This window comes from Rhinolophus sinicus, linkage group LG12 (assembly GCF_036562045.2).
Source record: "Rhinolophus sinicus isolate RSC01 linkage group LG12, ASM3656204v1, whole genome shotgun sequence".
In the NCBI taxonomy this organism is placed as follows: domain Eukaryota; kingdom Metazoa; phylum Chordata; class Mammalia; order Chiroptera; family Rhinolophidae; genus Rhinolophus; species Rhinolophus sinicus.
Window position 1 is genome coordinate 23,965,823 of NC_133761.1, and position 15,906 is coordinate 23,981,728.

The following is a 15,906-nucleotide window of genomic DNA, read 5'->3' on the forward strand; positions in this document are numbered from 1 at the left end:
TCATATTTGAGAAATCCTTTTATTATTTTTAGCACTATGATTTTAAAAAGATACTATTAAATGTGTATGAGAAAAACAGAGTTTACAATAACTGTCTGAAACTGTTACTGTGAAAATTAAGGTTCATAATCCTCTAAATTTTTATAGTCATATCATTAATTATTAGAGTAACTTCCTAACTGTATGTAGGTTGGGTGACAATAACATAAATTAAATGTAAGGCTGCAGAAGTATTCCGTATAGGTGCCTTGTTGACCCATTATTTTTGCAACACTGGAAAAAGCCATAGTAGATTTGGTGTTGATCCTGCTTTTCCACTGGACAGAGTCGGTTCTGGCCTGTTCTATCTCTCATTACTGTGATGACGGCTGTATCCAGATGCTAAATACTCACGAGACACTCCAATACAGTGTTAAGACTCTGAACACTTCATCCCCCAAGAATGTAGCATTCCAAGAGAAAACAGGCCTCCTTCTGACACTAGTAAAATTGTGAAGGTGTGTGATAAATCAGGCATCAAAATGAGAGGCCACAAATTCTTAAAGGTGCTGCTCTGCCCCTACCGTGAGTCCCTGCTTCTCTCTTTCCAACACAGCAAGTCATGTATTTTAAAGTACAATAATGACATTAATAATAAAGCTTATAGATATACACTAGTACAAACAACAAAATATTTTCAAATGTAAAGTGTTACGATAAGCTATTATGCAATTAAGAAGGTTGTTCTAGATGGGAATCAGAGAATAAACAACTAGAGATATAACTAACAGTCAAAACATGCAAAATACCTTACGCCATTTGAGGGGATTTGTTTTGAGAGAATGGGCAAGAATATTTTGTCCTTAGGGCACTGGCTTCTTCCATTTTCTTTCCTTCTTCCCTTCCATTTCTTCTTCCCTCCCTCCTTTTTTTCCTCCCTTTCTCCCTTCATTCCTTCCTTTGTACAGAAATTTTCATTTTTTCATATTCACAAAACAAAGATACAGCATTTTAAAAGTACCATTTACTTGAAACATGAAATTCCTGAAGAAATACAAAATTATTAAAATCTAAAATAATGAATTTTACCTCTATCAAACAAAACAAAATGATGGCTTCTTTTTCAGACAAATAAATTTGACTACAAACTAGTATATTGCAAACCAAAAGTATGTAAAATATTGTTTCTAAAATGACCAGTGCCTAAATTTGCTCATAAAAATGCAAAGTAATCTGCGTCAGAAAAACAGAAACATAAATTATGGCAAGTGTTAATTAACATGTACTAAATAATAGGTGTATTTATTTTGCTAAAGCAATGTATAATTCCTCGTATTTTTTGTTTCTTCTTACTTTTTACTACTGCAGTGCAATTTATATAAAGTATACAAGTTAAGTATACATCTTGATGAATTTTTATGTTATTGCTATGAACCACCCACCACGTCAGAGAGAGAACTTTTAAGAGACAATGTTTCTTCAATTTTAGGTATATAAGTCTTCCTTGAGGATACTGTTTATAAAGTTGATTCGTAGGCCATGCTCCCAGTATTCAATATCAATAAAGCTGGGATATGGCCCCTGAGACTGAAATTAAATAAGCACCTCCATCTGGAGAAACTCTACCCGTGAAGGAAGCCTAACTTGACTCAGAACTCTAGATGTTCCATTCCTCCCAACTTTTAAGATAATTTCATTGAGAAATCTAGGTAGTTTTCTACTGAGGAAGAATATGTATGACATTTTCTGTCCCTGTGTAATTTTAAGTATTAGTGTTATTTTTTTCCTTCTTTGAGCTAGTCTCCCAAACGATGTTTCTAACCAGTCCATGGCAAAATGAAAATTAAGAAGTGCTTAGTGAGTTTTTCATAAAGTTAAATGTATTTAAGAATTATCCTCTATTTTGAGATTATGCTCTTTCTACTATCAGGACTTTGAACTGCCCTTTCTTTTATGAAATAATCCCAACCCTAAACTAGTAGCTTAGTAGCTGTTTTTTCTTTCTTTCTTTTTTTTTTCCAAGAAAAATAAGAACTTAGAAACTCTCCATTGTTCTCCAGATTTCAAAAATCTGTGCTACTGAGGCTTCCAATCTCCTGAAATTTCAACTGATTGCCATCAGTGAAGCAGAGTGCGACAACCTGTACAATTTAAAAACTAGAGGTATTTAAATTGGGTATACTGATTCAGTTATCTATAGCTTTATAACAAAATCTCTACAACTTAGTGGCTTACAATAACAGCCATTTATTATTTCTGTACATAGTATTCACTCATGCAACTGTATTCAGCTGACAGTTTGACTGAGGCTGGAATGTCAAAGATGGCTTCACTTATGTCTGGTACCTTCACTACAGTAGGTGTAATAACTGGCTTGGCCTCTGTCTACGTAGTCTCTCATCATTCTGTAGTCTAGCCTGTGCCTTTTTTTATAGCAGCTGGATCCCAAGAGAGTGAAAGCAGAAGCCGCCAGTCTTTTTAATGGAGGAGTTACAAAATCACATTACAGAAGGGCATGTGGGTGGGAGATATTGTTGTGGCCATCTTTGTAAACAATTGACCATATATTGCTATGTTGTTATTTTTTAAAGCATCAAGTTATAATAAAAAGTGTGTGCAAAATATACTTCTATCAGCTTGGCATGAATTAAAAAGGGTCAGCAAAGATGTGTAGCAACAATAGCTCTCATACGCTCCTGATAGGCATGTAATCTTGAATGCCCATTTTAGAAAACTGTTTGGTGTTACCTAGCAAAGTTCGCAAGTACATACCTTGAAGAAATGGGTGCACAGGTAGAGCAGGATAAATATATAAGAAGATTCAAAGCAGCATCATTCATAGTTCATTACAGCCCCAAAGTGGAAACAATGCTAAAGTTCATTGACCCCAGAACGGATTTTAAGAAAATGTGGTATATTATAGAGCAATGAAAGGATACAAACTACACACTCATCAACCTGGATGAATTCTTTAAACATAATGCTGAATATAAAATATAAGTTGCAAAAGGATACATACAATGTGATTTCATTTAGGTAAAGTTCAAAAAAAAGCAAAACTAAACTATGTCGTTTAGTGTTGCACCTGTAAGTAATATAACTATAAAGAAGAACAGAAAAAATATTTACCATATTAAATTAAGGTATGAGTTTGTCCTGGTAAGGGGGAAGGAGGATGGAGGGAGGAGGCAGAGGAAAGAGTGTAACTGGGTGATATGAAGGAATTGGCTGAATTTGAGAAATTTGAAGCCAGTGAGCAAAAGGGTAAACAGGAACTTAGAGGCCAATTTAAGGATTTTCAAACTTCGTGCTAAGAACAATGAAATGCCATTGATTAGTTTTAAGCAGAGGACAGACAGTATGATTAGGTTTTCATTTTCAAAGGGTAATGTTGTCTGTTGTATGTAAAGCAGATTAAAGAAAGTCAAGCATGGATACAGGAATACAATTAGGAATCTATTTTAAATGGCTTCAGGTGAGAGATGATAAGGCCTCCACCGGTGCAGTGACAGTGGATAATGAGAGAAAAGGATGGATCTGAGATAGGCTTGGTGGAATCAATAAGGCTTTGATGTTTGGGGAGTTTACAAAACAGAATGAGTTGACGTGACTTCAGTTTTCTGGCGTGATCAACAAGGTGCTCTTGATGGAGAAACGGGACACTAGTGGAGAGCCGGATCTTGATTTTGGATTCCTGGGAGACATGGAAGTGCAGATGTTACCCAAACAGTTGAATAGATGATCTGGAACTCAGTACCTGAACCGGAGAGAGAAATTTGATCATTTCTTTCTTTTAATGTACCATGGAAGTAAATTAAAAAAAAAAAAATGAGCAGGTACAATGACTCAGGAAAAAAACAGGTAGAAGCAAGAAGCAGTGAAAATGTTCTATTATTTATGTGCAAGGCACTGTACATGATGCGGGGGCCCAAAGGTGAAAAAGATACGGTTCCCAGTTTATTGTCAAGTGGAGGAGACAGACTCTTCAGCAGATCCTATATATCTTACCTGGTAAATGACAGGAAGTACAAGATGCTGTGAGATCCCAGAGGAGGTCAATTAAGTTTGAAACGTTCCATAAGAATCAGCCAGAAGAAAACTGGGAAGGCATTTCAGGCAAAAGCAGTAAGATGCACAAAAGCACTGTCTTGAAACGATGTCATATACGTGTGTGATCACAAACAGTCCAGTAGTATGAATGCACAGGAGGTCAGACAAGAGAAAGGCCCCGGTTCCGGTGGGTCTTGCGTGCCCTGCCAAAGAGTTCAGGATTGATTCCGTAGGAATAGGGGAGGGACATGGTCATGTTTCCATGTTAGGGAGATTATACAAATCAGTCATGGAGAGTGAGGGCAAAGCTGCACTGAACAGACCTGGTTAGAAAAGAAATAAGCTGCTACGTACACGTATAGGGAGTAGTGATAGGGATAAATTGCAGCAGTACATTTATAAATATTTAGGACCGATCTTTAATTCAAAGAGCCTGAGTGGAAGGACATATTTGCTTAGCCCAAGGTTTTCTTCCAGCTTTAAGTGCAGTTGACTGAGATTCGGAAGAGATGGCAGAGCTCAAGATTTAAATCTCTGAATTCCTACAAAACAAAAACAAGCAAACAACGACAAAAACAGAGCAACTCTTTGGCGCAGCCAAAACGCCTGGGTAAAATGTACAACGAAGCTAAGGAACGCCAAAATACAGGTGGGTGGGGCCAAACCCCCACCAGTCGCAGATTCTCAGAGTCTGTGCGCAAGAAGGAAGCCAGCGGGCCGCAGCCACGTAGCCCACGCGCGGCGATAGGCGCGGACAGGTGAGCTCAGGTGTGGCAGGCAGCAGGTGCGGGCAGGTGCGCTCGGCCGCCGCGATCACGCGGGCCGCTCCGGGCTCAGCAACCTGCAGCCTGCGTGGGGCGACGCTCCAGCCGACAGGACGGCAGGGGCCAAAGCAGCAGAGCACGTCTGTGACTTGCCGGTGCTGAGAACTGGACCTTGGCCCCACAACAAGGAGGAGAATTTGCTGCGAGTGGAATAAAATCTCAGCAGCACCTGGACGAGTGGGACAGACAAAGTGAAGAAAAGGTCTAGGGGGTGGGAGACTGGGCCAGGGAATCCAAGCGAGCTACAAAGGTTTTGACTACTGCACGAAAACAACAGAAGAGGGAGCGTGCTGAAGTCAGAAAAGCCTATCTCCATCCACCTCACTGTAAAAGTTCAGAAAAAGAAAAAAAGAAAAACCCACCAATTTCCCAGAGAAAGGAGCACAAGGAGAGCATGTAGGGGAAAATCCAATACAAAATTATTATAAGAAAAAAGAATACGGAGCAATCTAACATCCCTACAAACTGTAACCTACCATTTCAGAACAAGCCTAAAAGACACGAAGAAAATGAATCAAGGTATGAAAAACATGGTAAATCAGACTTACAAAAGCTTGGCATTGAGGTGACAGAACTCAGATAAGAAATACAAATAAAAGAAAAAAAAGTAATTTCACAAAGATGAACCCATAGAAATAGAAGAGCAAATAAATACGACAGACAATGCCTTAAGAAAAATAGCAAGTGAAAAAGAGAAAATTTAAAAAAAAATTTTTTAAGAAATTATTTTAAAAATCAAAAAAGGAAATGAAAAATAAAGGAGCACAGCTACTACACTGATTTTTTCCGGCTACTACAGAAAAGATGCTCTGCTTTTTACCTGTTGCTGCTTTACAGTCTTTCTCTTTGGCCTCTTTGTATCTTGTGGCTGCACTCAGTTTTTGTCAAGTGGCAGGCACAGAACACTATTGTTAAATAAGTGGTGTTTAACAACTGTGACAACTCCCTCATCTGCTATCTTTGGGACTCCACAAAGCCTTCAAAGATAAGAATACCAGATCTGTTTTTTCACTGACATTGAGTTAATTTTCCATTGTCACTTAGGAGAATAAAAAGGAGAGCTCTCCCTTTCAGAGATCAAATACCAGGGAGCAAAGCATTTTTCATGTGCCTTCTTTTGTCAATGATTCTACTTCCCCATGTGCCCACTGTATCCTGGTATTTAAGTAAGTTTTTTTTTATCATGTAAGAAATTTTCAGGACACAGATGTATTCATTTGACCTAAATCACATTCATTCAAAGCAAAGAGTTATTGTGCAACAAACAAGTTATTGGGCAGTAATGAGCAAAACCTCAGATTAGGTTCCCACCTTCACAGAATTACCTTGAGGTGAGAAAGGTATAAACCAGTAAACAAATAAATAAAGCCATTATAGATTGGGATAAGCACTAGGAGGAAAATAAACAGGTGATGAAATGTTGAGGGAAGCTATTCTAGATAGCAAAGTCATGCGAGACTTCTCTAACCATATCGATAGTCTCTTATCATCTGGTTAGTTTGATCATATTAAAATTTTCAAGTGCCTTCCCATGAATCCCAGTTGTTATTCCTCTTTGGGGCTCCCTACAGGTCTTCTTTCCCTTTTCTTTATTTCCTCCAAAAGGTGCCTGGGTATAGATATAAATACAACTCATCCCTGACCTTATAGAGCTCGTAGTTTAGTGGAAGAGACAGTCGTGTAAATAGATAAGTAAACACAACCTGACAGAGGATATACTACAGGTATGAACAGCATTACTCTTCTTCCTAGTTTACTGCTCTGCCTTGAGCCTCTGGAGTCCCTGGAACACCCTGTTTTCCTACTTGAGTTCCAGGCTAAAATTCTGCTTGGCTCCCTACATCATCTCAATATTTACTTTTTATTTTTTGGCTAGATCAGAAGAAACTTGACTTGCATACAATACTAGCTTAATTCCCTCATAGCCAGTAAATCCTAGCATTGGCTTGAGATGCATAACTTAAAGTAACATGGAACATTTATTTTCAAATTCCTTTCTTAAAGAGCCCATATTTTTCACATCAAAATCTTCAAATAAATGCTAAATAAGATTTTAACTCAGATAATTGAAGCTATTTGTTATCACACAAGAGAATGTGTTCAAGTGGTAATTGTCATTATTAGAAGTCTGTACTGCATGTCAGTATCACTGTATTTCTATCAGTAAGTACGTTAACCAACCATGTTGGTCTGGTAATCAGGCAGAGTGTTTACTTGGACTGCAGGAATTTTTAAAGACAGATAATACAGACACAGAATATTGTATTAAAGACACAGAGAATTAGAAGTATGTGAACATTTACATGGTATTTTATCTTCTGAAGTGGCTAGTGGTTTACGTTAGCTTGTCAACTCAGATTCATCACAATTCTTTCAGATTCCTCTCAGATACTCCCAACTATTGGGAATTGCGCCTTTCCCCTAATGAATGGGGTAGCCACATTCCAGGGCCTAGCGCTGGGGACAGATGAGAAAGAGCAGTGATGGTTCCCTCTGCCCAATATCCTTCACTTCACATATTACAAGGTCCCAGAATTGAGTAGAATTACCTGTCAATCCTAGCTTTATATGAGGTGGTAAGTGAAGAAAGAAGGGAATTTAAGTCCTCTGAAGGCGCCTTCTCTCCGTGTGATTCTTTAATGAGGATGACAGCAGGACTGAGGCTTCTGGAAATTGTCACACAGGCATTAGGTGTAATCAGTACGTAAAGAGTTCCAATAAGGTCCCTCCAGAGCAAGGCTGTAAGGTCAGGAAAAAGTCACCTGCTAAAGATACATACTCCAAGAAGGAATAATCATTTTACAAAAGTAAACAAGCAAACAAAAAAGAACCTAGCAAATACCTAGATGTAAGACGTGTTCATGCTTTCCATCTAATTAAACCATTCCATTAATACCGAATACACACCTCTATCATTGTACTTACCACACTGCAGCTTAATTGGTTTATGTATCTGTCTCTTCCACCTAACCATGAGTTCTTTTATGCAGGAACAGCATTTTAGTTGTTTTCTTACTCTCAGAACCTAGCACTGTATCTGGCACGGAGTAGGGACCAAATAAATGTGTTAAATAAATGAACTGGAAATATAACTAAAGAAAGCAGACATATTAAAATGCAATAGGGGCTGGCCCAGTGGCTCAGGCAGTTAGAGCTCCATGCTCCTAACCCCGAAGGCTGCCGGTTTGATTCCCACATGGGCCAGTGGGCTCTCAACCACAAGGTTGCCAGTTCAATCCCTCGAGTCCCGCAAGGGATGGTGGGCAGTGCCCCCTGCAACTAAGATTGAACACGGGACCTTGAGCTGAGCTGCCGCTGAGCTTCCGAATGGCTCAGTTGGTTGGAGTGCATCCTCACAACCACAAGGTTGCCGGCTCAGTGGGCTGCGCCCCCGCAACTAGCAAGGGCAACTGGACCTGGAGCTGAGCTGCGCCCTCCACAACTAAGACTGAAAGGACAACAACTTGAAGCTGAATGGCATCCTTCACAGCTAAGATTGAAAGGACAACAACTTGACTTGGAAAAAAGTCCTGGAAGTACACACTGTTCCCCAATAAAGTCCTGTTCCCCTTCCCCAATAAAATATTTTTAAAAAAATGCAATAGACGTCTGCATCCAGTATATTAAAAGGGTGATTAGATTAAGAATAATGTTATTTAGTGGTATTTAGAAATATCCAAGAGAGCTAATTAGCAGACATGAGCATTCTAAAAACTGACAGTACACTATTGCAAAATATGGAAGAATTTCTTTCAAGCACATGCAGATCTGGATATCCAGGCTCTATGCATTTCTAGAGCATTTCTAGGGTACTTGTTATATGCCAGGAACTGAGATAGGAATTGGGAGCATAAAGATGAATATTCATAGTCCTTTACTCAATATGTCTAAAGTCTAGTAGGGGGAAACACATTTTTAAAAATGGGCTCAAATGTTACAGGCTCTGAGATGAAAGTTTGTCACCAGCAGAGACAGGCAGGAGGGAGTGATTACTTCAAATATGCTCTGCTAATGGGAAACACAAAATAGGGAAGACGACGCTTCATCTGGGTCTTAAAAAGGGAAGAAGTGGTCAACAGAAATTTATTTTCTCACAGTTCTGGAGGCTAGAAGTCCAAGATCAAGGTGCTGGCAGGGTTGTTTCTTCTAAGGTCTCTCCTTGGCTTATGGATGGCTATCATCTTCTTGTGTCTTCACATGGTCTTTCCTCTGTACATGTTTGTGTTCTAATTTCTTATTATGATACCAGTCATATTGGATTAGGGACCATCGAATAACCTCATTTTAACTTAATTACCTCTTTCAAGATCTTATTTCCAAATACAGTTACATTCTAAAGTACTGGGGGTTAAGGACTTCAACAGATAAATTTGAATGGCACGATTCAACTCATCACAGCACAGATGTTCATTTACGAAGTCGGACAATTAAGTTTGCGAACTCATCCTAGAAAAAGTGCTACATACTGCATTGCTGAATATAACTATGGTCACCTTCGAAGTACTCCCTTTGGGAAGCTGTGCACTGACGCCAGTGCCTAGTCCACCCTTCAAAGCAATTTTGGAACTATTTTTCTGGAATGGCCATCAGAGCTGTCATCGTATTACCCTTGATGTCCTGAATGTCATCAAAATGTTTTCCTATCAGTATTTCTTTTATTTTTCAGGTAAAGAAAGAAGTCATTGGGGATCAGATCAGGTGAGTAGGGAGGGTGTTCCAATACAGTTATTTGTTTACTGGCTAAAAGCTCCCTCACAGACAGTGCCATGTGAGCTGGTGCATTGTCGTGATGTAAGAGCCATGAATTGTTGGCGAAAAGTTCAGGCTGTCTAACTTTTTCACACAGCCTTTTCAGCGCTTCCAAATAGTAAACTTGGTCAACTGTTTGTCCAGTTGGTACAAATTCATAATGAATAATCCCTCTGATATCAAAATAGGTTAGTATCATTGCAACAAGTTTGTGAACTTAATTGTCAGACCTTATAGGTCACCCAGACAACAGGGTGGAGGACAGGTAGACAGGTGCAGGACCACGGATAGGGAGACCCTTTGGAAGACCATCGCAATAGTCTGAGTGAGAGATCATCATAGCCTGAACTAGAAAGTCAGAGAAGGATGTACGGAAAAGAGTCACGAGGAAAACTGGCCTGCAGGACAGAATTCAAACTTCTCAGCATAGTCCACCGCACCCTTGACAACTGACCCTTACATGTCCTGCCACTCGATATCACACATGCTACTCTCTAGGCACAGAGACCTTCTCAAAGTCACCAATGACCCTGTGCTTTTTCTCAAGGCTAAGCCTGTGTGCTTGTGCTTGCTTCCCTCTGCCTGAAACATCCTTTCACCTTTTCTTAGGCAGCTGAAGATCTATTCAGGTAGAGGTAGTCAAAGGTTGCCTTCTCCATGAAGCTCCAGCTTTCTCTGGCAGCAAGTCACTTCCTCCCCTGGACGCCAAGCTGCCCTCTGTGCATAGAGTCTCCCATATTGTGCTATAATTATTGTACTTTTTATATGCTTGCTGCCCCCATTAAACTGCACACTCCTTGTGCCTGGGATTAGTTTCCTTTCTTTGTTTCCCCAGAGCCTGAGCTGGTGATCAGCGAATGGAAAGCATTCAATAATACTTGATGCATGTGTGAGAATCAAAGTCTTCATCTGACACCACCTACATACTAGCAGGTGAGCTCTTATCTGTCCTTCCTCCTGTAATATCTCTTTTTAACTAAAACACTAGAAAGAGACTAAAGCAAAAAAGTCAGATTTTCCATATTCGGGACTAAATCTCTCTTATAAAAAGAAACAAGATATTTTCACAAACCAGCAAGGAAAATTCCAGAAGAAAAGCCAGGCAAATCAGCAGAGTTTCCAATCTGTCACCACTTTAATCCATCTTGTAAATCATTTCCAGTTTAATTTTAAAGGACAAAACACCACTGTTTTCATGTCTTTTTCTTTTTAAGAACTTAATGAGTGGCTCCCATTGCCTATCTGACCAAATCCAAGTTTCCCAGCATGGTTTGGAAGACCTTCCACAGCCTGGCTGCATTTCATCTATACAATCACAGTCCACGCCATTGTCAGGGTTACCTTCCTGAAACACAGATAAGATTATTCACTCTCATACTCAAAAAATACTTTAAGGCTCTTCATAACCTCAGATAAATGCCAAATTCCTCACATAAGCTTTCTACTATTTGGCTCTGGTCTTTCTTTTCTAGTATATCCTCCCTGATAGCATTCAATCTTCAGCTAACTTCCCGAGTTGTCTTTCTCAAATACTTCTTATACTTTCCTGTTTTTATGTCTCTACAGGGTTCAAATTGTTCCTGAACCACATGCAATACTCTTTTCCATATGTGTTGTGAAAGTCAGCAGACCCAATACAAAAGACATACAATCTGTCAAGCTTCCTGCCTGTTTTCTACACTCACTGAGAATCAATCTCTGTTTGAGCACAGTCTGACTGGGACCCCACGATCTTCCCATGTTCCTTGCAGCTTCGCATAATACTTTATCTTTCCATTACAGTTATTTACATAAGTATTATATCATGTCTCTCAGCATACACACATCCTTTAAAACACCCTCCCTAGACGCCATATCTTTCATTGTATTTCACTGCTTCCCTTTTCTTGTAAAATTCCTCAAAAGATCTGTTTACATATGTTGTTTCACTTCCTTTCTTCCCATCTCTTGAGCTCTCTCCAAACAGACTTTTTCATCTGCTGCTGACTGAAACTGCTCTTATCCAGGTCATCAATAACCTTCACATTTTCAAAGCTGACAGGCAAAACTCAGTTGTCATCTTGAACTAACAGCATCATTTGACATAGTCCATTGCTCCGTGTTGCTTGGACCACTCTCCTCCTTTGGTGCCTGAAACACTAATTTCTCTTGCTCCTCCTCTTCTCTCCTCCACCTACTGGCCACTCCTCCAGCTTCCTTACTTGATCTGCACTGTCCTAACCTCCACACGCTGAAGTGCCTAACATTTAGCCCTGCTCATCCCTTCCCATCGCCCTCATTCTCTGATCTCATTTAGTCCCATGGGTCTAAATTTCTTCAACACATTGACAAGATCTAATTTCTACCTCCAGCTCTTACCTTTCTCTTCAATTCCAGACTCATATGTACCACTGCCTAATCAATATCTCCACTTAGCTATCCAACAGGCATCCCAAACATAATATGTCCCAAACTAAACTTTGGTTTCTCGCCTCTAAAACATGTATCTATCACACCCTTCCTTGTCTTAGCAAATCGTCTCTCAGTTCTTTTAGACCTTTGGCCCTTCTCTCATCTAATCATTAGCAAATATTGCTAGCTCTGCATTCAAAATACATTTAGAATTTCACTTCTGTTCACAACTCTTTCATTGCTACTTCTCTTTTCTAAGCCCCTATCATCTCTTCCTTGAATTATTTCAATAGTCTATTAATAAACTGGTCTCTTTGTTAATGCTTGTCTCCTTTCCCCCAATCCCTCAAAGTGATCTTTTAAAGCATAACTCTGAGTATGTGACTTCTCTGCTCAAAACCCTCCAATAGCTTCCCACCTCATTCAGAATACAACCCAAGTCCTTACCGTGGCCTACAAAGCATGACATCATCTGGCCCATCACTCCCTCTGAACTCATCTTCTAGACCACACTTCCTCTTGCTAATCAGCTCTTGAATTTCTAGACTCCTTGCTTTTCCTCAAGGATATCAAACAAAAAGCACACTTTTGCTTCAGCACTTTTATACTTAATGTTCCTTCACCTGTAATTTTCTTCCTCTGGTGAGCCACAGGCTCCCTCACTTGCTTCATGTCTCTTTTCAAATTCTACCTTATCAGACAGGCCTTCCCTGACCACTTTATATAAATCAGCAAACTTTCCCCATCATTCTCTTTTACTTTGCATATTGTTCTGCATAGCACTTACTACCAACTAAAAAAGTATATATTTTTATTTTTTATTTGTCTCCTTCCACCTGAATATAAGCTTCTATAGAGAAGGTGGTTTGTTTTCTCTACCACTGAATTCCCAGAACCTAGAACAGAGCCTAGCACATTGTCAGTATTCAATTTATATTGAACAAATGAATGGATAATTGTCACCTATTAGACAGAAAGCTTCTGTGGCCAGTAACTAGCTCTGATTATATATTCCCATTAACACCTAGCTTAGCACTTTTCATATGATAAAAGTTTAAAATGTTTGCCAAATTAAATTGCATCTTATTTCTCTCTGCTTCTTAAAGATGCTCTCTGTTCCTTTTTGGCAAGTTTCCATACTGCTACCTGCTTCTTTCCTTCATCTGTCAAAGCTCACTTTTGCGTGAAGCCTCAGTTCTTGCTATTTCTCTAACTTCCTCTTTTCCTATATTCTATGATAACTTTAGTGTCTGGGCTTCCTGGAAACTTCAGATTATCATTTCTCAGCTGTTACAGGTTACAAGGACTATTCCCCACAATTTAGCAGCCTATACTATTATGTATTCTCTGCTTCATGGGAATTCTGCCTTACCTTCCCAACAATACTGTAAATGGTATAATGGCCAGACCATATCATACTCCCAAATCTTTGAAAATATCTTTTATAAGGTTACATGCATGGTAAGTGATTAGCTGATCCAAAATAGTGTCTCTACTTGCATTCTAGATATCACCTCTTACATATCTAACAGGGATCTTATTCTGTCTAAAATAGAATTCCTAATTTTAGCACCCATACATATTCCTTTGCCTTTCTCCCCCACAAGCCCCATATTCTAGTCACCAGTAGGTATCCAGTTTCATAAGTCCAAAATCTAGGAATCATTTTTTAAAATTGAAGTTTTATTCTGAGATCATGGATTCCCATGCAGGTGTAAGAAACAATACAGGGAGATTCTGTGTACCTTTTACCTAGTTTCCCCTAGTGGTAACGTCTTGCAAAATCAGAGTACTGTCTTGCAGTTTCTTGAGCAATTAAACATCGAGTTACTATATAACCCAGCAATTCCACCTCTGGGTATATACCCAAGATAATGGAAAACATATGTCCACATAAAAACGTGTACACGAATGTTTATAGCAGCATTATTCATAGCAGCCAAAACATAGAAACAACTCAAATGCTCATCAATGGATGAATGGGTAAACAATATGTGGTATATTCATGAAACGGAATACTATTTGGTCATAAAAAGGAATTAAGTACTTGTTCATTCTACAACTTGGATGAACCTTGAAAACAGTAAGTGTAAAAGTCAGACAAAAGACCACATAAGATATAATTCCATTCACATGAAAGTTATGAATAGGGAAATCTACAAGACAGAAAGACTAGTGGTTACTTAGGATTGGGGGAGAGTAAGCAAGAGGAAGAGAAAAGTCAGACAGGTCCAGATGATCCAGGGCTTTTTATGACATTTTATGATATATCTTTTACTCTGAGTGAGATAACAAGGCTTGGAGGGTTTTGAGCATAATTTGACTTTTAAAAGTCACTCTGGCTGCTGTATGGAGAATAAATTACAGGAAGAAAAGAGGGGAAGCAAGGCGATCAGTAAAGAGGCTATTCCAAAAATCAAAGCAAGAGATAAAGGTGGTTGGATTAGGGATTAACTTTGGAGGTGGTTTAAACTGATTGGATATGGATCTGCTTTGAAGGTTAGAACCTAAGGATTGGTTGGTGGATTCAAAATAGAGTGTAAGAAAAAGTCAAGATGGCTCCCAGGTTTGGGGTCTGAGCAACTAGACAGATGGAGTTGGCATTCACTGAGCTGGAGAAGAGTGTCAAAGTTGCAGCTTTTGACGAGCTACATGGGGGAGTTTGGTTTTAGACATGATAACGTGGAGATGTCGGGTAGGCAATTGAAGATATGTGAGTCTGCGGTTAACTACGAGTCTGGATAGGGTTATACTTTGGGAGTTGTCAATGCGCAGATTTCATTTAAAGCCCTTAGGTTGGACACTTAGGGCAATGGCCTAGATAGAGAAGAGGTAAAAGACCCCAAGGCACTACAAAATGAAGAGACCTGAAAGATGAGACATAATTAGCAAAGGAGATTTCAGAGCCCTTACGATAAAATCCACATTCCTTATCTTAATCATGACCTGGCCCTTCTCAAAGTCTTGAACCTCACTCTTCAGTATTCCATTTTTGAAACACACCAAGTCCTTTCTGTGTCATGGCCTTTGTTTTTGCTGTGGGTTCCACCAGGTATGTTTTCACCCAGACTCTAATTTTGGTCACCTCCATCTCTTACTACAACTCTCAGCTAAACTGTTACCCTGAGTCCTCTCTAACCACCCTAATTCCCATCTGAGTCTTCTCTAGCTAACCTAATTGAAAAGATCCAACCCGACCACCTCCACTGCGTTGGGGCTCTTACTATGCTCTGAAATAACTGAGGCAATCTACATGATTACAAATCCTTCCCCATTCTCTTCCCCCCAAAAAAATATCCTGGCCGAAAATCAATCCTTTCTTTTCTTTTGTTAATACCTCCCTTGCTTCATAGTTATTTCTATAAAGACCTTTCATTTTGTTCAATTCCTGGGAGCACCCTTCTAGTTACTAGATAGGATGCTGCCGGATTCATGAATCACTTAATAAACTCAATTAGATCTTTAAAAAAAAGCACAACCTGACCACCCCCACAGAAGCATTACGTTATGGCTGTTACTATAATCTGAAATTATTTTACTTGTTGTCTGTCTGAAACAATCTAACCAACGGTTTACAAAATGATTACTATGACAAATAAAAGCTCCTAGTCCTCCTTGCATGTAACGTCCTGGAGCGCAGGGGCCTCTTTATCTCGTCCTCCGCCGCATCGCAATGCAATCGACGTTGCCTCAGCAATCAATTCTGAGTTTTCAGTATTTATTAACGGAACGGACCGCAGTACACTGACAAACTTGCGAGAAAAAGAAAAGTGCCCAACGCTCCGCCCAGTCCCGGAACAGCCCAGAGCCAAGGAGGCCCCGCGCCCGGGACATTGTTCTCCAGGCGCCGCGGCCTGAACCCCGCCCCTTCCCCTGGGCGAGTTGAAGCATTGCGCATGCGCGCTGGGGGCCT

General features: G+C 39.7%; 1 long non-coding RNA gene across 1 annotated transcript in view; it reads left to right on the plus strand.

Annotated features, from left to right (window-relative positions):
- The window catches only part of LOC141567790 (uncharacterized), a 170,371-nt gene extending 159,836 nt beyond the window's left edge, over positions 1-10,535 (plus strand). The window contains exons 5-6 of the long non-coding RNA XR_012490616.1: positions 9,520-9,551; positions 10,438-10,535. This is a non-coding gene — a long non-coding RNA (uncharacterized LOC141567790). The remainder of the gene's footprint in view (positions 1-9,519; positions 9,552-10,437) is intronic.
- Positions 10,536-15,906: the final 5,371 nt, after the last annotated feature.